Below are 25,166 nucleotides of genomic sequence, written 5' to 3'. Positions count from 1 at the left end.
GCTCTTGACTCTAGCTGCATATGTATCAAAAGATGGCCTAGGCGGCCATCACTGGAAAGAGAGGCCCATTGGACACGCAAACTTTATATGCCCCAGTACAGGGGAACGCCAGGGCCAAAAAAGGGGAGTGGGTGGGTAGGGGAGTGGGGGTGGGTGGCTATGGGGGACTTTTGGTATAGCATTGGAAATGTAAATGAGCTAAATACCTAATAAAAAATGGAAAAAAAATTTGTTTGGTAAATGGTTCGTGTTAAGCACTATGGTGGAACACGTGTTAGTCCTTTCCCAACCAGCTTAGGGCTATTCCATTTAATTTTTCTTGTTGGATTAAGATAAAGTAACACTGACCATTCAGTAAGTGATTAAAAAAAAAAACCCCGCACAGGCTGCTTGAACTAATTACAGGAATGAGCATGAAACAAAAGAAAAATCTTTAAACTGGATGTAAGGTTAGAGTAAACCAATAATACAAAATGATACATGAGCATATTTTTTCCCTTTTTCCTGGACCCAAAACCAACTACATTTAAATAAATGAATTAATTACTTAACTAATAATAATAAATGCTCTTACCTGCCCCTTTCAGGAACAAAGCTAACAGGTAAACTGGTACCAATCAATGTGATTGATTATTCTTTTCCTTCTTCAAAATACTCTATGCCACACCGAGCATCTCTTGGCTGAATGTGAAGTTATAGCAAATAATTAAAAGATGAAATATTTCCTTCTTGCTTGTCCCAAAGAGTGTAGCACTGTTTTCATAGTCAATGTCCCTGTCAGCTCTAGGAGGCAGTTTTGTATTTTCTTCAGTAAAGCCTACAAGGGTCCAAGGCTCCACTTCTTTCTGCTCATGTCCAATGTATCCAGTCAATGTATCCAGTGAGCTCACTTTGGCCTCCACGGGGCAACAATTTGTACTTTAGGCAAAATGTATCACCATTCTTTTCTTTCTTCCTTCCTCCCAGGGGATTCTAAAACCCCAAGCTGGCTGCCCTGTTGCTTTCTGTCACGCTCAGATACGTATAAGACCATCCTCAAATTCCTTTCTGAGTTAGTTTTCAAATTATTTCATCAATATAACAATAGTAATTAAAAAGCAAACGGTCATGAATTTCTTGAGGGAGTTGAGGGACATGGGAGGAGTTTGGAGTGGAGGGATGCGAAGGATGTGAATAGAGTACTTGTGCATTAAATTCTCAAAACTTTTAAAGTATTCTGCATGTCGACAGGAGTCTCGTATGGCTGTCATTAGAGGCCCTACCATCAGCTGATTCAGACAATGCCCATACTTACAGCCAACTGTTTGATTTTGGTTGGGGACCCATATGGAAGAGTTAGGGGAAGGACTGAGGGAGCTGAGGGGGATTGCAACCTCATAGGAAGACCAACAGTGTCAACTAGCCCAGAAGCCTCAGAGCTCCCAGAGACTAAACCACAAAACCAAGGAACATACATGGGCTGGTCCTGGTCCCCAGCACATGTGTAGCAGAGGACTGCCTTGTCTGGCCTCAGTGGGAGAGTTTGTGTTTAATCTTGAGGAAACTTGATGCCCCAGGGAACAGGGATGCTGGAGAGGGTGGGTAGGCCAATGGAGGAGCATCCTTGCTGAGGTGGGGATGGGGAGAGGGAATGGGATGAAGAACTTGGGGACAGGGGACCAGGAAGGGAGGCAACTTTTAAAATGTAAATAAATAATGCAATAAATAAATTTTAAAGTAGAGGAAAAAAAATCTCATCAGTGAGACCAAGAACCTGCAAAAGGAACTTGGTGTCCCCATGACAGTAATGGGTATTCAGTAAGTTTCCTGACTTAAATTTAACTAGATTGAAGCTCATGTTGACTGTGCAGCAGCTACCAAAGTAAGGTTCCACTAGAAGAGGGAGAGGATGTTTATGCTTATAGAGTGGGCAGGCCAGTACTTCCTCTTTTCTCCTACCAGCCAGTTGCTCCTCAGTGAGATCCTGAAAAATATTTTCATGTGTACAGTCTTGTTGTCCACCACTGGGCTACACTGCCACCTGAGAAATGCCACTGCTTTAGCCATTTAGGGTGTTTTGTTTTGTTTTTCTTCTGGCAGAAGGAAGGGAACTCTTTTTACGTTAAAGTGAAATACCTCTTTACTAGATGTTGGACTGCACGGTCTGCAGGCATCCCCTTCTCTGGAATGCAGTGCTCACTCTCATCCAGTAGGAAGTGGCAGAGTCTGGATTTGAACCCCTGCATCCTGTATGCCCAGCGACACCTGTATCTGATAGCCCTACTCCCTCAGAATAAAGGGATCCAGAGTGGGCAAAAATAAACACAAAGGGTCTCTAGAATGTTTTACTCTGAAAAACAGAATATTTGTAGGTATGGATGACATTGCCTTGTCATTTCTAATTTCTAAAAATGTTTAAAGTGTCGGGCGGGCGGTATGCTCAGTATGTTATGTATGTGTTTGGATATGAACATCATGGGATCCCTTAAGCTTCAGCAATTACGTCTTCTCAGTGCACCTAGCATTGGCTTTTTTTTACAGTAAGCTCATGGTGTGTGCAGACAAATCAATACGTGGAAGCGTGGCTTTAATCTGAAGGGTTCCTTGATCTTCACCACTCTCAGCCTCCTCTTGGGCTTTGGAAGAAGCCCAAGTCTGTATCTTCCAATGCTTAAATCAAAGAGAAGCATCCGCTCAAGGATTCTTCAGGTGATATGTTTGAAATATGTCTAAAAATAACCATAGAAAATAAACTCACCGTATATGCGCAAAATACTCTTTACAATTGTGTGCCAATAATTCAATAGCTTAGTCCACTACATCAAATTCAAAGCATATTGTACTGGGCTATCTTCAAGGTTTCTTCACCTTAAATACAGTCAGGCTAATGTGCAGCTGTAAAGTACTTAAATCTGATAACTTTTTAGCTTCACTTTTCTAATATTTTCAGATTGTTTTATTTCAATAATAATTTTTATTAATTATTTATGATTCCGTACAATATACCTTGGTTATATTCATCCAACAGATTATTTTTAGCAGTTACTGAGCCTCCATCATTTTCACTGCTAGTCCCTCACCTCCCTAGGAAATAAGTTTTTCTCAGACCCAGATGGCTTTTCCTGCCTATGTTAATATAATCTATGCTTCTCTTTCTTCTGTGTGTGTGGCAAATGTAGTAATGCTTCTCCCCTGACCTTGCTTCCCTGTGCCACTGAATCTGGACCTCACTTCCATTATGTATAAGTAGGAGCCCTTACCTTCTCTTTATGGTTTTTATAATGAATGCTGCCCCAAACAATTCTTCAACTTACACATCTTTGACGACAGAATTAGGCAAAAGCCAAACTTATTCAATATAGCATATTCTTCTAGTTTTGAACTCTGATACCGTTTAAAATGGTTGCTATTTGGTGTAATGTTCTCTCCAACTGCTGTGTTAGTGGCAGGCACTCTCAGTCACAGTCACAAGGGGGAAAATTGATACTTCAGTGTTATCTGTTGGCAGATGTGATGTTCACTGAGTAAAGGGTACAAACGTATTCTTAGCTTACAAGTTTTCAAATTACATTGAGTTTTTCAGAATGTAAAGCCATCGTAAGTCAAGAGGCATCTTATTCCAATATGTGGATATAACATGGTCCTTACAACCAAGTTTCTATCATATTTCTGTGCATTATTATAAGAACTTCATGGTGATTAGCCATGAGATTGATTCCTTGATGCAGCGTATCTATGATGTAGATTCGCAGAGGCAAGATTACTGGGTTTAAAAGAGATGTGTCTATGGTTGTAATGGCTAGTCTCTTCTCTAGAGTAGTACCACCCTGCACTCTGTCCAGAAATAGTTACCTACCGCTGTCTGTTTCTCGATGCTCTGGTCAACACAGCATGGTAATAATTTCTCACTCTTTGTCAATGTGAGATATGTGAAAAGTATCTAGTTTCAATTCACGTTTCTCTTCTTAGATTGGGGTTTCTTTTCACATTTTAAATGCCAGTCATATTTCTTCTTCTGTGAGCTGCCCATTTGTTCTGCTGGATTAATGGCCTATTTCAGCCCAATGGCTCCTTGCTATTTACACCTTATAAAGAATAGTTCCTTTGTCTGAAATGTGATATTGATGTGTTTTCTTAATTTGACATTTATCTGTTAACTTTGCACATGAAGTTTTCCCTTTGAGTTTTGTTTTTATTTTGGGAATATTTTTAATTTTATGTAACGAAATTGCCAATGTGTTCTTCTGTGGCTTTTGGATCATAGATCACAGTTAAGCCTTTTGATTTTCGTTCTACGACTTTAAAATAATCAACCTATGCTTTCCACTGTTTTCTCTTTTCACAAATGAATACTGTATTGATTTGCCTTAATGTATAATCTTTCATTCAGTCAAAGATCCAACCTTGTCCTTGGTCTACTTCACTGTCATTTGCTCTAATTGTGTTTATTTAAGTATTACACCTTTGCCTCACTGATCTGAATGCATTTTCTTACATCCCACGTTCCCATGCATGTTTTACCTCACTTAATATAACTTCTATTCTATCTTCTTTGGTCCACTTGTCCATTTCATATGATGAGCATACCTTTAGCTCATGTTTCTCTTAAATTAAGAAAAACTGCTGAATAGCGCAGAGAAGATAACAGGTTACACATTTCCATCGTCTGTCTCCAGTTCTTCCTAACATTTAGTCTAGTACCTGATCTCATTTCTCAGTTTATACTTGGCATATATAGCATCACGGATCACATTGCAATGTGGAAATTCTCTTGGAGGTTCAAGCTCTTCATCACCTTTAGGAATCTTTCTAGCAGGTGTAGGGTTTCTCTAGAGTAGACTGGTACATAACCTCAACCTTCAGAGAAGTCAGATTGCAGGTCGGTAGCTTATGCTGACCGTGCAATAGAGTCAATGATGTATTTTCTGCCCTTCTGTGTGTACTGAAAGCCTAGACCACTCAGACCACTGGGGATATGGAACATATCATGCAAATACTATCCACATAACACAACACAGCCAGCCTCTCACATTCCCAACTTGGTGGATGAATAGAGATCTCTAGGTAGATTCCAGCCTACCAAGAGCCTGAATGTGGACTCAGGATGATAAAAAGCTGCTTCAGTCAGTTTAATGAATTTATGTGTGCACTTAGAAGCAGTCCCTAGCAACATTGTATGCAGTCTGCCATACTGTCAAATATTTCATCACACTTTTATAAACTAAAAATAACAGACAATGAAAGAGTTAAGTGACCTAAATAGTCAGATTCCTATATTTCCAACTTTATTCTAGTTGTTGATTCTTACCTCTTTCTCATTTTATCCTCTCCCTACAGCTAGCTCTCCACCCCCTTACAAATCTCTTTGCCATTTTTACTAGTGTTATTTTGTTTTGTGTCCTCCAGACTTTAATCTGGAATCTCTATGCAACCCTAAGTTTGGAACTGACTCATTAGAGTTTAATGAGCTCACAACTGGACAGGCAACTAGATACTATATCTATTTCTCCCAGAATCTGTCATTTGCCAAGATAGCAGCAGTAAGTAATTGGCTTCTCTGAGCCCCTTCCCCACCCATATTTTTGTGTGGGCCCAATTTGGGTGGTCCTATAGCCAGTCAGTAGGCACAGCGGCTGTGAGTTCATGGTTCCCATGGTTGTACCATGGTTAGATGATGCTTTTCAGCCGGTCTCTTTAACTGCCAGCTCTTACATTCTTTCTGCCACCTCTTCCGCAATGTTCTCTGAGCCTTGAGGAAGTGATGTAAAGATCTTGATTAGAGCTGGGCCCTCGGCTGAATCTTATTTTCAATAGTGTGGGCAGCCATGAGGCTTTGCATTCTGTTCACTGCAATGAGAGGCTTCTTTGCTAAGAGAGTAGACTTCATTGTGTGCACATGAAGGGGAACAAAGGAAAGTTCAATTTTTTACTCCTATCACCTTCTTTATACAGAAAGTGGCTCTGTCTCAGACCAACATCATCTGAGAACTTGTTACAAAATTGAATTCTTGAATCCTTCACTAATACTAGGATATCCTGGCTGTTGATTCTTAATAGCAAGTGCCATGCACTCTGGTCGAGTCTGCTTGACAGGCCGAGAGGCTTAGAAGCTACTCAGGAGGCAAAAGAGTTTCACAGAAACTTACCTCCTGGAGTCTGGCGTCCTCTCTAACCCATACATTAATATTCCACTCCCGAGTTAGTCTGGTGTATGGATCTATGTGCTCTTTTTTAGTATTATCCTATTATAAGTGCCTTTAAAGATTGAATTCTGACATAGCCAAGCCTTCACCAGTGTTCCAATGTCCTAGAAAGTCCTTGAGCAGACCATGGGCTTGGAATTCAGTAAGAATGTTGCCTATTCAGTGACATTCAGAATTGCCTCTGGTATTACACTATCACTTTGAATAAAAGCTAAGTCACTGCCCTACACAGGAATTTACCATCATCTAGGAAGAAGGAAGTTTGAGACCTAAGGAGGAACCAGAGTAGATACTTAGAACTATAGATAGCTGAGTTACACCCATACACACGTATTTACAATGGCCTAGGGGAAAGGTGGACTATACAATAAACTAAAATAGGAATTATGGCAAGGGCACAAAGCCCTTGAGCCTGGCTTCTAAGATTAAGTGAATCTTAGGTGGAGTTCTTGTTGATCCCAGTTGTTAACAATGAATTCTATCCCAGATGGTTCCTGTTAGACCTTCTGTGTTTGTATTCCTCTGTTTTGTGTAAGAATCCAGTAACCTCTTTGTATCTTGCTGGTGTGTCACCCAACTTCCCTATTTTCTCCTGTATAAAAAGTTTGATGCTCGATTTGACAAATTACATTCAGATTCTACACAACCTCTCCTGTGTGCATCTGTCTGTCATTCCATCCAACGCTTTGCCCACCTGCCCCAGAGACCCGTTCCATGCAGACAAAGGGATCCAGAGGGTCTGCAACAAGCAAGAAACTCCTTATTCTTTAGAGATAACGTAATGTATCTGAAACTGTGATGTTTCAAGGGTTATGGCCCACTCACAAATATTTTCTGAACCCTGACATATTTTAAGTAGGGTTATACAAAGATATGTCATGGTGTCTGCTCAATCATTGCAATTTTTTTTATGGAGAAACACCTGGCCCTCCCTCCCCCTCTTGCTAATAGATATATGAGAATATCCCAAGACCACTGGAAAAGTATTTTGAAAAGTTAAGTCTTAAAGAGTGGATTCAAATTTTGCATCTGCCAGTTTTCTACTATGTTTTTTTTTTGGGGGGGGGGTAGTAAAATGTCTTAATTTTAATGAGCCTCTTACTTGAAGAGAAAATTTGTTTGGTCCTCAAATAGTTTGGTTCTATGATTCTTCTTTTCTCTCACAATTTCTCATCACATATATGTGTTGTAAACATAAAGACTTGTCAAAACAGTGACTGGAGAGATGGCTTGGCAGTGAGATAAATGCTTTTCTTGCAGACGGCCCATCCTAGCACCCGCAATCAAGTGACTCACAGGTACTCTGTTGGTAATTGGATTCATATATACACACAACGCAAAGACACATACACAGAATTAAATATAGTCAAATTATTGTCACATACGTTTAATCTCAGCATTCAAAAGATAGAGGCAGGAAGATTGCAGTGAGCTTGGGACTAGCCTGAATTCATAGTGTGTTCCAGGCCACCCATGGTTACATAGTAGAATGATATCATCATGATGATCATCATCATCGTCATCATCATCACCATCATCATAAATCTTTATTTAAAAATTTGTCAAAAGAATGTGTTCATGAGATGGAGAAAGGACAGCATGAATTTGAGTTTGGGGAAATCTGGTTTTTAATAAAACCCTGGTTATATTAAAAACAAAGATTCAAGAAGGAAAACACATTTCTCAAAAGACAAACCAACCAAAAATAATTAGAAATGTCCAAAATATAAAAATTGAATATTGAAAATAAAAATACAAGTAAATGAGTAGTATTAGTGAAAATTGGATATCTCAGCATTTACAAGATAATTATGATCTCAGGATGGACATACATCCATTTCCTGGGCCCCTGGGCCCCTGGGTCCCTGGATATATTTGTATGTGATGTATGTTTTTTTTTTTAACCATGCCTCTATGTAAGACAAATAACTTACTTTCAAATAAATACAATAGAGTTTTTCATGATGTTAATTGACTTTGAAGTCATATAATATGTAAAAATATGCAATACTGTAATTCTCATTTCTCTGCTTAATCACAGGACTTTGTTATCAGCCCCTCCCCCCCCCACACACACACACACCGAAGGTTGGTAGCATGTCAGTCATATTTTCTCTGAGTTAAATATGAAGAAGCTCAGGCTTGGCTTCTCCTGCAGAGGCATAGAGGATTAATCTTCAACATCTTGTGAAACTCTTTCTACAAGATAATGCAGCTTAAAAAGGATGCTCCACTATGATCACTATTAGAACTTTCAGTTCTTAGAGACAGAGGTTTCTCCCTTCAACACTTAGCTAAATAAGCTAAGATTGTAGAGCAGCTTAAACAAATTTAATATTGATATTGCTTGAGCAATCCTGAGAAATAAGTACAAAGTTAGTAAATGCATGTCTAAAGTGGTAGACATAAAAATTCCACATAGATAAAAGGCAAAAGCGTCCTTCTTCACTTTACCACAATAACCTAGGTCTATAGCTTTCTGCTTTCTGCATGCAATGGTAACAGCTATTGTTTTCTGGTAAATAAATACCTCCAGTAAGTTATACCAATCATATATCACACCAATAATCCAACTCTGTTGCATCATCAGTCATTTTGTCAAGTTATAAAGGCAGGTCTTCATGTGTCCTGGTATTTGTTTTATTAACGTGAAACTAAGTAAGAACCAGGAAGATTCTGAATGATGTTGTCCTTGTGTGGTTCTACTTGATTTGGCTTTGATAACCGCATAATGACTCGCTGTTGGGGTTCTGTTAGTTAACATTATTATTCTTTCATTGACATACAGATGACTACAGAATACAAAAGATTTAAATAGAGGATGGAACGGCATATTACAGAATAAACTAATCGCTATTTGGAAAGTCTCAAAATATTTATATTTTATATTTATATTTATATATTTATATTTAGACCTATGTGTCTTATGCAAACAACTATAGTATTGTAGTATATTCTAGAAATTTAAGAGGTATCTTTAGAAGTAAATGGATTTTATGGTCCGCTTTAATTGATTCTTATAAACAATGATGTAGGCAGCAGATGGGGCGAAGATGTTATTATGGTGGAGAAGGTTGACCAAAACTAAGGATGCATGAAAAAGTGATAAAGAGGATTACCTATTTAAAGCGAACTAAAAATATATGATTTTTTTTTTAAAGAAAAAAAATCCTGAACAGTGGTTCTCTGGATAAGTGCAATACTATTCTCAGAAGTCATGAGATTTAAAACAAAGTCCCAGTGTCAGATGTGGGCTACGCCATGTACGTTAATGACCAAGGAACTCCCATAAGCTCTCTGAATAATATGTCACACTGCCGCTCGTCTTGGTTGCTCTCTACAACTAGATTGTTAGATGCTATTGGTGAAGATAACATGCTTTAGATACAGAATACAGAGAAACCAAGCTGTAAAGAAGAATATGGCTTCCTCCCACTTGGCTAGCATTTATAGTGTCGGCAGATACTGATGAAGACAAGTCAGCAATAATCTCACCCAGCTAACCAACATGCTCTGTGCACTCGTGTAACACTGGCATGACTTCTGGGAGTAACCAGCCACTTGGACTCCTGGTCAAAAGCTTACAGCTGGGAATACCACAGCTCTAGGGGAGAATCTACTACTGACACTTTTATAAATTCTACATGTACTTAAAATGCCTGCTGAAGTTTTATGTTTCTACTCACAAACTAGTACAGTTCTTATCCTTGGGGAAAAAAATCCCAAAACAAAACAAAACAAAAAAAAAAAAACCCAAAATACCACTTTCAGAAGTAGTTAATGGTTAAGGCAGAACTGGTCAAAGTTCTAGAAATAAATGAATATTGGAAGCTTTGCCCAAATATAACATCTATGTCACTTTCTCTAAGGCTCAGGGGGTATTGTGGGAAATGATGTGGAAAGACTGTAAATGTTGGAGGGTGAGAAGCAAGACTTTGAAATGTCTTCTGAGTATGATGACCTGGTCATTGCAAACATGATCTCACAGCAGCTGTAACCATATACACAGACATGACAAGAAAAACAAGACTTGGAAGAAAATGGACAGGGTGGGAAGAAGAAAGGGCTCAGCAGAGTGTGAGTGTGATAAGAGAGAATAGGATGTGAGTGTTATTATAGTACAAGATACACAAATATGAAGTTGCCATAAATAAAAGATACTATTAATAAAGACTTTTATGTAACCAGAATATATATATATATATATATAAAACAATAGATTCTGCTGGAGTTTTTAACAACAACAACAACAATAATAATAATAAATCAAGTGGAAGAAATATTCTGGACATATTTTGAAAAATTTAAGATATTTGTAGAATGTCAGTTACACTTCAGTTCCTTCACATCCCAGTAGAGTTATACAATTCACATTTATATTAGTGTGTTGATAATCTAACACAAATAATAACTATTATTCAATGTATGCCATTATTCTATCCTTGCAACCTCTTTATAAGTTAAATATCACCATTATAACCCTTATAAGTTGTGTTATTAAGTATTACCATAAGTACTTGTAATAGGTACCCAGATCTGTAAAGGAAACAACAACCAAAGTTGACTCTCCCAGTATGTGACCATGCTAAGACCAATGATCAGGTGTTGTAGTTAAAAAGATGCCAGTCTCAGATTCAGATATCCAGCTTTTGTCTTTAATAATTGCCCCATTTCTTGATTCTAAGGTGAGGAGTCACTCGCCTAGCATGCTTATGTTGAATGATATTGTGAAAAGCATCTCAGTGGGGCAGAGACAGATAGATGATAGATAGATAGATAGATAGATAGATAGATAGACAGACAGATGATAGACAGATTGGTAGATGATAGATAGATAGATGATAGATAGATAGATAGATAGATAGATAGATAGATAGATAGATAGATTATAGACAGATTGATAGATGATGGATAAATAATTAATAGATAGATAGATAGATAGATAGATAGATAGATAAGGATATACTTTATCAACATTCTTTATCCTTCATTACCAAACCCCAGCTTCCTGCCTTACTCACTTACATACAGCAACATTCACCTTCCCTTTGAGACCAGGTTCTTTCATAACCATGGCTAGTTCTTGGCAGGCCTCTGTTTCCTTTACTCAAGACAGAAGTTCCCCGCCACAAAATGGCTGAGCAAATCAGTTTAAAAGAAGAAAGATTGGCTTTGACTCATGGTTTCCGAGGCTGCAGACTGAAAACCACGCTGCATTTATGTCTGAGTAGGCCGAGCATCTTCATAGCTGTGGATCATGGGGGGAGGAAAGTACTCACTTCATGGTGGCCAGGAAGCAAAGAGAAGAGAAAAAGCCAGCAACAGAACATGCTTTTCAGTGTCACGCCTCCTGTAACCCACTGACTGCATGTGGGCCCCACCTCCTGAAGTTTCTGCCATCTCTTAGCTGATCATTAAGCTAGAAACCTGATAGTTGGATGGGGTCTGCTCATGTGGTTAGAACCCTTATGTTCCAACTGTCTGTACATGAGTAACAGTATTCTGCATGGGTGCTCTCTGAGAATATCTGAGACACAAATCATAACAGATTAACCAACAACTGTGGCGATTTGCGCAACGCCCCCACCCCATTAGATAGCTATAGCTAAGATCCTTTGTACACAATTCATTTGTTTGTCAGAGTGCTGTGAATGCCTGTTGGGTAGTATTGAGACGTCCTTTCCTGACTCAGGTTACATCATAATATGTGAAATTTAAGAGCAGGCAGTTTCTGGATTCTTTCCCTTAAGTCTAAGGTCATCCCTACTACCAATGTTCTTGTTTTCCGTCTGGACCGATTGTGTCACTATTTCCAGAGTCTTAGGGATTGAGAGCAGATGTATTATTCTCAACTCCGCTAATTACGTGATTATCAAAATCCAATTAGGTACTAAGTTGCTTCTGTCTGCCTTCACCTGTGAATCTCCTCTTTCCATGTTTTCTTCACTTAGATTTTCTACTCCATCTCAAGCCCTTTATGGACATAACAGAACTTTTATTTAAAAAAATTCCAATTCATTATTCACTCTAATTTATTTAGTATCTGCCTGATCATGCTTATTTTGAGACTAATGTCCTAAAATGGTGTTCTGAACAACCCATCCCTAGCCTGTTGTAAGTATCTTCCCAGTGCTGGAAGAACACTTAAGACTCATGCTCTTTTTGGAGATTGTATCCCCATGTTCCCTTACAAAATGGTCTTATTCCCAAAATGTTCATTAGAGCTGTGTATCTCTAGAACTCTATTCCCACCATTAATCTCTTAGAATTGCCTTTCTCCCTTTGTCACACTTTCTAATACTAGGCTATTATTCAAAAACCTGTGCAGATTTCATGATTTTCCCATGATCTTAACTAAAATATTAAACTGCTATTGAGATCCTACCCTAGAATAATATAGTAGGAAGTTCATTATTTTCTAATATAACTAAGTGCTAACCAGTCCTTTAAGCTTGTCTTTTGTGGTCCAGAAAAACAGCTAAAAACATAGAAACACATGTCTCAGAAGTCAAATTTTACTCTGGTAGAATAAAGATGATGTCTCTTCATTCCTGCCTGTTTATCTCTCTCATTCTCACCCATTTCTTTCTCTCCTCAACTAAATGCTCAAAGTGGAAAAGCGTATGAGCTTCACTAATCTTCAGCTCCCCTGGTGCCCAACACGGAAGGCAATCAAGAACATGTGCTAATTATATCGCTAATGACAACATATATATCTAAAGGAGCAGCAAATAGATTTGCAGTATGCGCTGACAACTTAATTTAAAATAAAGCACAACTCCCCTTTGAAGGACAAAAAAAAAAGTGAGAATATATTTCCCAGTTACGAAGCCTAATTTGAGGCATATTCCAGACCGGTAGTTCCATCTTGTTACTCTAGTGTTGTGTAACGGACAGTGCTGATGCAGTGTGGCCGTGCACGAGTAAGAGAGCAGTCATCCTGACTACCTTGTCAATTTGAGAAAAGACCGATAATTTTATGTCCCTCTGTTCTCTTCTCTACCCGGAGCCTTAAGGTTAATTGTAACCAAAGGAGTTGATAATGTAAGTGTTGGCAAGTCTGTTGGACCCCCGTGCTTCTGTCTGGTGTCACTGGCCCTTTGGAGGGTCACAGCAGAATCAAATGCTTGGAGGTAATATTTCTAGTAATTCTATCAAGATCATCTTTAAAATAATCTTTCAGCCACTGTGTTAGGCAGGCAAGTTGCTAGGGCTTTGCTAGAGCTCTGAATGTGTTTTCTTCTCATCTCTCAAGTGGGAAATCACCAGAGATCTAACCAGTGATTTAGTTTCATCCGTGCTGGAGACAGGCTTCAATGGTTCATTAATGTAGCCTGATTCCCTCTCCTGCTGCCTTTGATTCTGGCTTTAATATAAGCTTCCTATTTGCGTGACTGTCATGGGCATAACCCAAGCGGAGAGCTGACAGCTAAGAAACCAGAAAGTTATTTTTCAATCATGTGTGGGGAAACCTCATTAGTTATACTGAAAATTATAATAATAAAAACGTAACCTCTTCATTTCACCCAAGTGACGGTTTTGAGTCCGTTGTTTATAAGTGATTGTCAGCATGTAGGGATCCATCATGTTAAACATGAAATTAAAGGTGAATTTGTTGCTATGATCCCTTTTGGGCACTTACCATGAAGTACATGTTTAGAAATCTACATTAAAATTCTCATTCACTGTAAGCCAACCATTATTTTGTCTGGCTATAGAGAGTTGCACCGCATTTTGTGTTTATCCTGAATAATGTGGGAACCTGGGAATGTTGTGAGAAAACATAATGAAGTCAAGAACAATTGTATTTGACAAAGCAAAGACACTGTAATATGGAGACCTTTTGAGTCGTCTTTGAAATGAAATGGTGACTTATCTGTAGGACAGACCCTCCCTGCCCCCCCCCCAAATGAAAAGTATGAGTGTACTGGCTGGTTTTGTGTGTCAACTTGACACAGGTGGAGTTATCACAGAGAAAGGAACTTCAGTTGAGGAAATGCCTCCATGAGATCCAGCTGTGGGGCATTTTTCTCAATTAGTGATCAAGGGGGAAAGGCCCCTTGTGGGTGGGACCATCTCTGGGCTGGTAGTCTTGGTTTTATAAGAGAGCAGGCTGAGCAAGCCGGGGGAAGCAAGCCAGTAAAGAACATCCCTCCATGGCCTCTGCATCAGCTCCTGCTTCCTGATCTGCTTGAGTTCCAGTCCTGACTTCCTTTGGTGATGAACAGCATTATGGAAATGTAAGCTGAATAAACCCTTTCCTCCCCAACTTGCCTCTTGGTCATGATGCTTTGAGCAGGAATACAAACCCTGACTATGTCAGTTAGTATTCAAAAGGGTATTTAAAAGAAAAAAAAAGTTAAGTCTGCTTAACAGCTCTGTGCTTGGTGAGTTTTTTTTTTGTTTGTTTCTTTAAGACAAATGAAATGATCTCTTTTTGGAATAGGTAAGCAAGACTGGATGCAGGGACATTAGGGGTGAGTTAAAGAAATTGATAACTAAAATTTAAAAAAAAAAAAAAAAAAGGCCGACATGGAGTATAAAGAGAATACAGGTTCACTGACCTGGAGCAACTCTGAACTTTGCTCCTATAGACAAAGGCAGGAGAGGATTTTTGTCAGGGATTTCCACAATAAATGTTTTCCGAAGCAGTTTATCGGCTGATCAGAAATTCCAAATTGAAAAATGCATTCTGATGGGATGCTTCATTAGGAAACTCCTAGGTGAGCAAACCTAATGGCTAGCATGGATATCCATATCTACCCAAAAGCTCTGAAGTGGGCAGGGCTCCCAGCTCCCCATTAGATTTCAGGCTAAGTCAGATCCCAGCCCATGTGAAGAGCTCAGACCTAGTACTCCACACACTGAGTTCCTACTTTGCTCCACATCAGTGGGTTCTGCATGAGACCCCTGGGTTTTAGAGTTGCTGATGTCAAAGCGAATGGACAGTGAGGAGAACGGTTCTACCTCCACATTTTTCAGCACTAGTGAGACTCAAGGAGAAAGGAAGGGTACCAATCATCGGGTCTCACCTGTCATCAGGTCCCACACTACATCCAGAACAGAGAAGGGTGCCAGTGGAAAACTCTGTAGCTCTAAATGAAGCATGGGATTAGCAGTATAGCTAATATTCTTTGACCAGTGTGCCATTTTACGTGACAAGAGAAATCTGGATAAAGAAGCATTTATGGGACTGTCTCATATCCTTTGACACTGTTCTCTGAGTCTGTAATGACTTAAAGGGAAAGAACAGAGACAGCGTTTTTAGCTGCTGGGTCGTCATTAGGACAAGCATATTATAAGATCTAAAGTGATGCTATCACTCAGTACCACATGCTCTGTCGCCACAGACAGAAACAATAAGAGCAACAGCTGATATGGCCGCAAATGTAAAAGACAGCGGGTCCATTCATTTTGGCCTCATCCTTCAGTATCGTATAGAAGATGGTCTCATCCTGCTTGCCTGGGAAAAATGAGTTCTGTTGTAATCACAATTAATTACTGTGTAACTCATCCTGTATTTGGCTTGCTCATTTTTAGTTCATTTGTAGATAGTTTACTCACAGGATACAAGAATATACAAGTGGCCCTATATGCAACTATATGCAAATATAGGTTCGGTGTTTATAATGTTCACATTCAACTAGGGAAATAAAACCATGTTGTTCGTTAAGAAACTTCAAGTGTAAGATTGAAGAGGCTTCCTATTAAACTTCATAGTTACTGCGATCTGCTTCAGTCTGCTAACTGTTTTGAGCCTGGGCTCCTTTGCTAACAAATAGAATTGGTACCAGCATCTTGGTGCTTGCTGTGTATTGTGCAATGTTGAAATAAAGTAATTTAGGCATGTTCCTGAGAGCAAGCATAGTCATGGGGATCCCAGTTGGTCTTACAAAGGATATTGTTCAAGACATACTATGTGTGTGTTCTAAACAGCACAATACCGTTGAAACATTGAGTTGCTGCATGAAATAAATCAGATAAATGTTAAACTAGGTGAATAAAAGTGCAGAGCCTTTGAAATACAAAATTCTTTGTTTTTTTTTTCATGGTATTTATTTCAATCTTGAAGTATTCTGTAAAGATGTTCAATGAGAATGGCACAATAAATTACTTAGCTGTATAAATCCATTACTGGGACCACAACGGGACCAGTTTGCAACAATGGAGAATTGAGAGTTGGTAGATAATATTTTTCTAAATGAGTGATACTGCCAGTATTCCTCGTGGGACATCATAAAGAGTGTGCCTGACTTTCTGTATGGATGGACAACCTGAACTTTGTAAGTCAGGATTTCCTGAACTAGGACCTTTGGAGGAGTCTCTAGCCTCCAGTGACAGCATCACACTATGTAACAGGCTGTCAGACACCATAACGTCACTCCCTAAAGTGTCACCTCTATGGACTGTAACAATGGTGCGGCCCGGAGCATTTCAGAGCACCCTTGGGCCGCTCAAGACTCACACTGGGGAAAACGTGGAGATGTCAGCTTTAGAGGGCTGTCTATCCCTCCATCTGGATTCTGTACTCAGAGTTCACAGTCTCGCTGCGCGGCGCACGATTCAGCTTGATCAATTCTGCCATCTAGTGGACACCTTGCACTCCCGCTATGCGATCTTTCAGGTTTTCTCTGATCTAATTGAGGGGCAGGTATTGATGCTCAAACCCTGGAGTGCTGGTTGGTAGTGGGTGGGGAAAAGGAGAAGGGAGATTGTAAGCCTCTCATAAGAAAAGTCATTATTGGATATAAATAAAAAAAATGGGAAGGAGCAGTTCCTGGGGCCTTACCTCCAGAAAGTCAAGCAGTGGGAGCCATGCTGGGCTGTGTGGCTTCAGATCAGCAGAGAGAGCAGCAGGCGCAGGACCACCTGTTAAGTGAAAATCCAAAAATCTTCAAAGACCTTCCAGAGCCAAAATCCTATGATGAAAATCCCCCTGGGTTTCAACCATCTTTGAAGGCAGCTCCTTGTTAGCTGTGCCCCCTCCCTTTTCTGAGAGCTGAGTGTGCTCTGCCCCAACCCCAGACTCTAAGTTGATTTTATTTTTTAAGAAAAAGGTTATTTGTGCTCCTGCAAAGACCCAAGGAAGACATATGATTTCTAATGTAACGTCCCCCTCTTTGCAAGCTGTGATACTAAGTCACCTTATACCGTACATGAGGATACTGTATTAAACTAACAAAAATATCTTATAATTCAAATTGCTTCATTCTTTGTCAGAGAAACAATATATAGGGTTTGGAAGTGGGGTGTTGAGTGCAAAAACTGTTATTCCCATAATTTCCTTGTCTCTTCCCATGATTGCCAAAGTACGTCTAGAGTAATGAGCAGAAAGAAAAGCAGAAATGGAAGGCTCAGGTGAAGATCAAAATTAAGACTTGTTACAAATAAAAAACAAAATTAGAATTGTCTACAACGTTCTAGATGAGCCCCTAATACTCGGAGGAATGCGCACACTTGCCCTGCTTTTCAACAGAGACCAACCTGAAAAGTTTCCCGAAAGTCAGTATACAAAATGCAGAAAATAAGAACCTTCATCACACATAGTTTCCTATAAAATGTGTTATTTGTTAAATTTTAATGAGCTGGAAGAAAGTATAAAGTAGAAAATAATCCCGTTTCCGCATGCGGTGGGCTTGTGCATGCTCACACACATTTACATCATTAAAACCTTTTGATTTTCTCGTCCTTGAGTCAGTTCTTATTTTGCGCTTTCTTTCCTTATGTTTACCATTGCCTCCGGTAACTTGCAAGTTTATTAAAAGCATACCTTTTATCGCTTTTTAAAAAATGGTTCAAAATACAAAACATACTGTCTTGAAGTATGTATACATTGAATAACTAAGTAAGTTGATTTGTGCCTTGTCTCGGATCCTTATGGTGAGGATATGTGTAATCTCAAATTTAAAGCATGAAGTACTTAGCTTTTAAGTACCCTTTTCAATGTTAATGATAGACCTTCTGAACTTAATGCCCTGCCTACTTGAAATTTGTGGGCTTGGGTTTTTTGTTTGGTTGGTTGGTTGTTGTTTTGACTAACCTCTCCTGTCCCGTGCCAACCTCTCATGAGCTCTCACGGTTTATGCTTTATTTATTATACGTACCCTCTGAAGAGGTCTGATGCATGCTATATGCTATATGATTGAAGAGTTCCTAGATTTGTCCTCACAGAATCCTCCAGAGATCTTACTGGCTGAGACTCCGATATTCCTTTCATTCATTTCTATTTGTGAATCCTACACAGTAGGCATAAATTCAGACTTGAAGTCCTGATTTCTCTTGGGAGGGTTATTGATTTATCTGGAGATAAGGTCTCGTACCTTTTCCCAGGGCTGTCCTTTAAGAAAGACGCAGATCCTCTAGGCTCCCAACTGTACTGTAGGGCAGGCTATATGCCTTTCCTCTTCTTCCTGAGCCTATATTTGATTGTCAATGTCTCTGTAGTCAAAGCTCTGTGTTGTGGGTCTATGCTCTGCCTGTGGTCATAGCCCCTGACTCTCTGTACCTAGGAAGTTTCCTGTTTCTAATTTGTCTTCCTGGTCTGTCCTAGAATAATATGATGTTTTACACAGTGCCTCCTGTATGAGAGTAGGACTGTTTTTCATGGTGTTCAGTCTGCTCTGTTGCTGGAATTCTGTTCACCAGTACTTCACATGGTTGACCTCGAGTTCCCTCTTCTTTGACCCAGTGATGCTACCAATTAGAGAAAGAAAGAAAAAAAAAAGTCCTGTCCTGTCATTCAAACCCTTCAAAGCATGGAAAGTTGGTCCCTGAGTCCTGTTCCATCTGCCCTTCTACTTAAGAAAACGCTCACAGCCATCTGTTTCCAACATGTCCAATATTGTGGTGCTGTGGGCATTGCTCTTTGATATCAACCAAAAAAAACATTATTCTATGAAAATACCAAAATATACAAGTCACAAACTTAGTTTTTTTTTTATCAAGAGAGTTATACACTGTGCAATGGTAGAATTTAATAATAAAACCTATGAACTGGATAGTATAGATATTTATTAAGCTATGGAATATCCAAATAACTGTAATTTAGATATGGAACCACTGCAGAGGCCATTTTGTTGTAGGCAACCACACAAATAAGGGAGCCTAAAAATTCAAGAAAAAGACCCTAGCCAAGGTCTCTGGAGACTGAGAGGACAAAGAAAAAAAAGTGGCTGCAGGTCACTAAGTCTAATGTTCAGACTTAGACAGGGGCTAAAATATGTCAGAAAAGTTCCTTCCAATCCCACTAACTACAGAAGTCATTGTGGACCATTGGCTGCATGAGGTAATGCTTTTAATTTTGTGATACATTTGTCTTCTCTTATGTTGCAGTTATTTAAAATAGTTCCATAATTGCTTTTCAAAATTTCAAAATAATCAGTAGAATTAGAAGACTGCCTAGTGTGGACCAATGAATGAACATAGACAACTGTCAACCACATGCACATCTGTTAAAGCATATTTTATTTTTACTGCTTCACGCAAACCATGTTTAGTTTTATTTTTTTTCTCTTGGTTTCTTCTCAGTTTTAACTTTGTGTCATTTGTCTTTATTCTCATTTGTCAGTTCCCAAGTTTTGTTTTGTTCTGTTTTGTTTTGTTTTGTTTTGTTTTGTTTTGTTTTGTTTTGTTTGTTTACAAGAAAATACACTGCTATAAGCTGTTTCTGCAAGAAACAGCATGCTCTTTTGTGGACATGCTCATTCCTACTTTGTCAGTGAAAAAGATTTTGGCTCACAAGAATTTCTAGATAGTGATTTGCTTTTCCCTGGGCAGCATATCTTTTATTCTTGAGATCTTAGGAAATTTTATTTAAACGGTGTTTTTGTTTGTTTTTGTTTTTGTTTTTGTTTTTTTTTTACTGCCAACTGTTTTTTTCAAGTGGACACATACAATAACTATGCTCATTTCCCTAATATCTCAGAAATGCAAATGTAATGTAAGCAACAAAGTTTAAATAGATTGATTCTTAATTCTGAGTACCTGAAAAGAATTCATAAACAATGATTTTTCCCAAGGGCCAAGACCAACGCTGGGCTAGAATGTCAATCTAAAACCCATTTGGTATTTAGATTAGGGGAGATATTAGCTCCCACCACAAACACATCACCTCCCGGCAGGCACTCTGAATTTACACTCACTGGAGAGGTACGAGTTAGAGTGTGGTATTTCAAAACCTGGCACAAACATGATAACTGATATGTGTAAAGGAACACTTATATTAAAATCCAACAGGAGGTCTGGCTACTCAAGCTTTGCTTTTAGAAAGTACAGCATGCCAGATGTTCCAGAGAAAAGCATAAAATCCGCATTATGTGCCTAATTGTACAGTATTACATCACAGGGGTGAGGGTTTTATATCTTCTTCCCTGACCGCAGCTGGTGATAGCAATATGGCCTGGAGCATCAATGAATCGCTCCCTGGATGCAGGGCAGCCACTTGGTGGGATTCTTCTGAAAGGGTGGCAGAAAATCTTAGCTCTATCACATGCAAGCTGGGCCAGTGAGGTGACACAGTAGGTAAAGGTGCTTGCCACCAAGTCTTATAACCCGAGTTCAATCCCCAGGACCCATGCAGGGGAAGGAAGGGACCTACTCCTGCAAGCTGTCCTCTGACATTCACAGGTTCCTGCATGTGCACACACACACACACACACACACACACACACACACACACCAAATAAAGAAGTAAAAGATAACTCAAAAACCATCACATAAACAAATGATAAGTACTAAAATAAGAACACTCTTGGATGTAAGCTAGAATATTTAATAAACTAGACCAGTCCACTACAGAAGAGAACTCGCTTGAAAAAGGAGACACTGGTTCTGCAGATGTAGGCACCAAACAAGCAAATTTCATGATGGAATATGGCTGACATCCAAAATGTCCCTGGCATGAATAATAGCTCAAGTGTTCATGGATCTGGTCCCCAAGAGCTGCTGTCACTGTGTCAAAGACTGGTCATATAAGGAATGGAGGAACAGTGTTGAACTGGAGAGTTACATTATGTTCTAAGAAACTTAAACCCACCGTTGGGTGGTTAAAGACTCTGAGCAGTGCTTTTCAGTTTGGTGGCTTCTATGTCCGTGCATACTCACCCTTTTGTATAAAATGAAGCCTCGGCATGCTACCTACTGGACCAAATAGAAACAATTTTGAGGTAAGTTTGTATTGCATTTTCAATGTTTCTGTTAATGTGTTCATAAAAAATCTGTAAAACCCAAATATTTAGAACAAATATGATTCTGCTTATAGCATTTTGTACACAATATTTGTTTCTAAAACTGAACTGGTTAATTATTAACATTAGAGTTATTACACTTCATATTTTACAGAAAGTGGTATTTTTATATTCAAAATCTTATCCTACAGAATGTACTTCAGTAAATATCCTGCTTTTAAAAACTCAAAATTATTCCTATCTAACGACAGATGGAATAGATTTTTATTTTAATCTTAAATTTAGAGAAAACATCGTGGAATGATTAAACTACTATCCATTTAGTATTTTTCTGGTAAAATAATGGTGTTGAAAAATTTTTACCAAGCCCTGAAAGTCCACCGTGTTCTCTCCATGCTGTGGGCATCCCTTCAGTGCTCGGGACCTGCCTTCCAAAGATCAGGAGTTGTCAGAGCTTTATTGCCCTTCTAAGCCTTTCTATTCTCTTCCTCCCTAAACCCTGCCTTTACTTGAATCAAATCTCTAATCTGAGTTCCTTCTTGTGTTTAAAAATGCGCCACCCACACATTTGCTACATATTTGCTAGCTCTGTGACAAATAAAACTTTTTGGCCATTTAGAACACAATCTTGTTCTAAGTTGAACTGTAGTTTGTGTGATACTGCCATCTAATGGTGTCTATAATATTCCACCTCCTCATAGGTCACTAAACAAGATAGTAAGGAAGACAGGTTTTAGTACTTTTGTGATGGTGATCACATTTGCAGAGAGTCCTAGCATTTTAAATTGTACATTGAAATGGCTACCCCTGTATGGTTGACTTAAATACTAAATGCAAGCTATCTATGGCTTCCACTGTAGTGACTTATCCATGGGTTTTAGTTAAACACCTCCACTAATTGCCAATACTTTCCTGTTGGTTTCTGATCATTTATGAGTAGGGAATAATCTTATTTATTCATTTGGAACTATTGGCTAAAGCTGTAGAGACTCTCCTGCTTACACACTTCCGTCTTCCTTGTAAAAGTCGCCGTGCTGTGTCAGGCCTGGAAGAACAGTCCGACCACCTCCAGATACAGTCACTACCTTCCACTGGCGTGTGATGTCACTGTGGGTGAGGCCTTTACTTCTCGGAATGTTAATTACATTAGACCTGACTAAAGAGTAGTATGCTAGACACCTTTAAGTTACTCTCACAAAATGCCAGAACTAAATAGTTTAAGGGGGGGGAGGGGAGATTTGGTTTTAGTTTGTGGTTTTGGAAGTCTCAGTACCTGGCTGCCTGCCTTTGGCTTTAGGTCTGTGTTGGGATAGAACATGATATTAAAAAGCACTAGAGAAAAGGGGGACAGGTGTCCCCAATCACCTTCTAGGACATGTTCTGTGGAGGTCCAAATTACCTTCTGACCTCCCCAGGCGTTTCCCCAGCTTCTAGTATCACTGTCACCCAAAGGCGTAAGCCTTTGGGAGATACTTAGAACGGAACACATAAAAGGCAGGCGAGCTGTTTGTCAGTTTCTATGTAACTTTAAAGGTATGCCATTATAACAGCAGACCCGGTGAAACTCATGTAGGACGGTAGCTGAGTCTGATATCACGAATCCTGTTCCTCCAACCCTTTGTAAAAGCCAGAGGTAGAGAACAGTGACTTCTTATTTGTTCTTATTTATATATGTGGGAAACCAATTCTGCTAAAACCAGTATCAGATAAATAAACTACTTAGAAGATGTTTACCAAAGAAGCAAAAGGATAAAAATGGACCTGGTATCATCCAGACAACACTTGACATGACGTCCTTCTTTAAAGTGCAGTGACATTGTGCCTACATATGTCTGGAGGAACACTCATACATGACATTTATTCTTACATCTTCTGTTCCAGGTTTAGTGATCCCTGGCCCTCAGGCACTATCAACGTGAAATAGCAAGAAAAAGAAAATAGCAGTATGCATTCAGGAAGAAGAATAGTGCTACAGACCAAAATCAGCATTACAGACCCTCCTACATGGAATGGGCACAGGCGTATTCCTGACTGATACGAGGCCACCTCATGGCAACATGAACAAACTGATGGATTTTCCTCAAATTTCCAGTTGAAAAACTTTTTTTAAAAATCTGCCATATCCGGGGGATCCATCCCATAATCAGCTTCCAAATGCTGACACCATTGCATACACTAGCAAGAATTTGCTGAAAAGACCCAGATAGAGCTGTCTCTTGTGAGACTATGCCGGGGCCTAGCAAACACAGTCAGCTATTGGATGGATCACAGGGCCCCCAATGGAGGAGCTAAAGAAAGTACCCAAGGAGCTAAAGGGATCTGCAAACCTATAGGTGGAACAACATTATGAACTAACCAGTACCCCGGAGCTCTTGTCTCTAGCTGCATATGTATCAAAAGATGGCCTAGTCGGCCATCACTGGAAAGAGAGGCCCATTGGACACGCAAACTTTATATGCCCCAGTACAAGGGAATGCCAGGGCTAAAAGGTGGGAGTGGGTGGGTAGGGGAGTGGGGGGGGGGTGTATGGGGGACTTTTGGAAATGTAAATGAGGAAAATACCTAATTAAAAAAATATATAAAATTAAAAAAAATCTGAACCTAACATGTCTCCATCTCTCTTCTGAGGCTGTGATTTCAAGAGTTTTACGCATGTAAAAGTGCTTCACAAAACGTCCTATTTTCAGCCGGTTCATATGCTTAGTAAGAAGTCAATATGGAGACATACACTTCTACAGTTTTAATTAAAATTAACTCAGTACCTCTTGATGTGTGTGTGTGTGGGGGGGGGGGGGATATCAAGTCAAAGCACCGTAATGTTATATAACAGATAATAGGACAGTTGGATTTTGGAATATAGTTAAGCACATATTTCCCTTCAGTCTTCCAAGTCAACCCTTGTTCTGTCTTTTCCTCTCTATGTATCCTTCTCTGTCTTTCCTTTACGTTTTTCTCAATTCGAAGTTACATTAATTGAAAAACAAAGGTATGTCCTTAAAGGAAATATAAAGTGAGCCAAGCCACTTCGTTCTGTGTGGGTAAGTCTTAGCTGGGAAGAAATCCATCATGCTAGAGTCCTACATACATCATAAACTCTTGTGTATTTATAGCAGAATAAAAATATTTACTGCCTGTCTGGATGCATTTCCCAGCAACGGAGAAACCAGCGTCTAACTCAGAATGCTCGGAATGTCATCTGATACTACAGAGAAAAGAGCGATATGGGTTTTTTTTTTTTTTTTTTTTTTTTTTTTTTTTTTTTTTTTTTTTTTGCAGACACACAGTAATAAAATACTTGAGTACGTTCTGAAAGGGGAAAAGAGCCACAGGGAATAGGCAGGGGCTTGAGACCAGTAAGAAGATTTAGACTCTAAACCAGAGGCTGGTCTGCACACTAGAGGCAGAAAGAGTCCCAGAAAGGGAAGATTAAAATGCCTCCGAATTTGGCAGTCATTCAGAGCAGGGTTTAGTGTTCTTTGGGTGTTTGTGGGTTCGTGTTCTTTGAGTGTTTGTGGGTCCTATTGTGTTTTTCTGACCTATATTAGTGCGGTTCCTCAGAGCACAGCAGTGGAGCGCTGCAGTAACGTTGCCCCATGGCTTAATTTCCCAATTAAACTTAAACAAATTTCTCAAATGCTCATAAAACCCTTGGTGGCAAGATCGGTGCACCTGAATATTTAATTATTTGAATGTCAGTCTGAGACACAGATAATTGGCAGCTAATAGAAAACGCCTAAGACCTGAAAACAAAAGGATTTTTCTATAGCTGATGGGGGAATAATTGAATAAACTTATTAAA

At 39.3% G+C, this 25,166-nt stretch overlaps 2 long non-coding RNA genes across 2 annotated transcripts in view; one reads left to right on the top strand and one right to left on the bottom strand.

The window, feature by feature from the left end:
- Positions 1-16,204: 16,204 nt before the first annotated feature.
- Gm41238 overlaps positions 16,205-25,166 on the bottom strand; it is a 32,403-nt gene continuing 23,441 nt past the window's right edge. The window contains exons 2-3 of the long non-coding RNA XR_874926.1: positions 16,972-17,051; positions 16,205-16,858 (exon numbers count right to left, since the gene is read on the bottom strand). This is a non-coding gene — a long non-coding RNA (predicted gene, 41238). The remainder of the gene's footprint in view (positions 16,859-16,971; positions 17,052-25,166) is intronic.
- On the top strand, positions 20,887-23,488 carry Gm41237. The gene is made up of 3 exons (XR_874925.1): positions 20,887-21,346; positions 22,394-22,480; positions 23,249-23,488. It is a non-coding gene; the product is annotated as a predicted gene, 41237 (long non-coding RNA).

The sequence above is a fragment of the Mus musculus genome, chromosome 14, assembly GCF_000001635.26.
Source record: "Mus musculus strain C57BL/6J chromosome 14, GRCm38.p6 C57BL/6J".
Classification (NCBI taxonomy): domain Eukaryota; kingdom Metazoa; phylum Chordata; class Mammalia; order Rodentia; family Muridae; genus Mus; species Mus musculus.
This window is presented reverse-complemented; position numbering and strand designations above follow the sequence as displayed.